The sequence below is a fragment of the Prionailurus viverrinus genome, chromosome F1, assembly GCF_022837055.1.
Source record: "Prionailurus viverrinus isolate Anna chromosome F1, UM_Priviv_1.0, whole genome shotgun sequence".
Taxonomy (NCBI): domain Eukaryota; kingdom Metazoa; phylum Chordata; class Mammalia; order Carnivora; family Felidae; genus Prionailurus; species Prionailurus viverrinus.
The window spans coordinates 3155542-3157833 of record NC_062577.1 but is presented as its reverse complement, the minus strand read 5'-3'; positions in this window follow the sequence as shown (position 1 = coordinate 3157833).

Below are 2292 nucleotides of genomic sequence, written 5' to 3'. Positions count from 1 at the left end.
TCCAGGCTCTGAGCTGTCAGCACAGAGCCCAGTGTGGGGCTTGAACCCATGGACCGTGAGATCATGACCTGAGCTAAAATTGGACGCATAACCAACTGAGCCACCCAGGCGCCCCTGGCCTCTTCTTTACAGTTAGTTGTAGAGTTTGTTCTCCCAGTCTTCAGGTCATTTTCTAGCTTATTTACAGTGATGGGGGGTGTTACCTAGTTGTATCCACAGGACGAGGTCAGCTTAGAGTCTTTCTACTCTGCCATCTTCCTTGGAAGTCAGCCATGTAACTCTTTTTTTTTTTTTTTAATTTTTAATGTTTATTTGTTTTTGAGAGACAGAGCGTGAGCAGGTGAGGGGCAGAGAGAGAGGAAGACACAGAATCCGAAGCAGGCTCCAGGCTCCAGGCTGTCAGCACAGAGCCCAACACAGGGCTCGAACCCACAAATCACGAGATCATGATCCGAGCGAAGTCGGACGCTTAACCAACTGAGCCACCCAGGTGTTCCTCAGCCATGTAACTCTTAATGTCAATCTGTTCATATGTTCAGAAGGACATCTAAACTGATGTTAACTTATCCAGGACAACGATAATTTCTGACTCATGAGATTTATGTTCATTTTTAACTTTCTTCTCTGTATGTTTTTTTTGTATTGTCAGGTTTATTTCCATGAATAACATGAGGGCATTTTTGTTTGTCTTTTCCTTCATGAAGACTATGGATTATTCTTAGAGGCACCTGGGTGGCTCAGTCGGTTAAGTGACTGACTCTTGGTTTCGGCTCAGGTCACAATCTCACGGTTCATGGGATCGAACCCTGCATCAGGCTCTGCGCTAACAGCGTGGAGCCTGCTTGAGAGTCTCTCTCTCCCTCTCTCTCTGTCCCCTCCCCCACTCTCTCTCAAAATAAATAAACTTTAAAAATTTTTTAATTTATGTATTTTAATTAAAAGATAATTCACCCTGGGCTTCAACGTCCGATAGAGCTAGGTTCAAACCGTAGACTTATTAGAGCCTGGTTGTGACTTCCAGTGAGTTCCCTCGCCTCTGTCAGCCTTCATTTCAAATGGAGATATTTACCTTCAGAGGCCACGGCTGGGATTTGGCTTGGTATGTGTCAAATAGCTAACACAGTGCCTGGCAATAGAAGGTGCCTACCCAGCAAATGAGAACCATTTATCACTTCTATTAGTTAATCCCGGTAGGTCGCGTCTGTTCTTTAAACTTCCCCCACCTCTCTCCTTTTAACAAAGCGCTGTGTCACCAAGACTTTGGCATTAAACTACTATTGTCTCTGTTCCATGTGGGTGAGGCTCCCAGTGGGAGCCCCAGTCTACCCCTTTGTCTCTCCACCTAAAATTGTATGGAAACTGGGGCACCTGGGTGGTTCAGTTGGTTAAGCACCTGACTTCAGCTCGGGTCATGATCTCACGGTTCGTGAGTTCAAGCCCCATGTCAGGCTCTGTGCTGACAGCTCGGAGCCTGGAGCCTCTTTCGGATTCTGTGTCTTCCCCCTCTCTCCGCCCCTCCCCTGCTCACGCTCTGTTTCTCTCTCTCAAAAATAAACATTAAAAAATATTATTTAATAAGAATAAACATAAATAAAATTGCATGGAAATACCTTACTTCCTCTTTGCAAACACTATTTAACTGAGGGGTGGTCCTGGGCCCAGGCCAGCGTCCTGCAGATAATACTCGTGGTTTATCTTGGTTTTGGTTTTTGGTAAAGGTTGGTTTGAATAGGCACATTTGCGATTCTGTTCTTCTGAGGTTACGACTCTATTCTACATAGTAGTGCTGCTGTGATGCTCCGTGTTTGGTTTGAACTGTATCTGTAAACAATTAAAAGCCTCCTCTGATGGCCTCAGTAGGAGCAGGATGGAGCCTAATTGAGTGCTGGACCAAGCAGAGCTGGGCTCATTCGTCCCTCGTGTGCCCTACTTCCTCAATTCTAGCTTGCAAAGGGTAGCACATGCCAATACCGCACCACCCAGCTCTTTAACCTTATGTTGTCCCTGGAATACTCTTTACAGAAAAGAAAGTTTAATCTGATGGTTAAATAGTCTGGGTTATTTGCCCACATGGTGTTCTTTTCCACCCTGATTTTCACCCTTTCTTTCTTGTGCAGCTTGGCTCTCATAGAGACCAAAGGATCCCTACTTTTTATAAGGCCATGACCTGACAGGCATCATCTAGCAAAACTTTCTGTCCCACAGTGCATCACAATAGCCTTTTGAGTGATGTAAAAGGATCAAGCCCTATATCTCTGCAGTGTGTTTTTGCAGTATATCCAGCACCCGGAG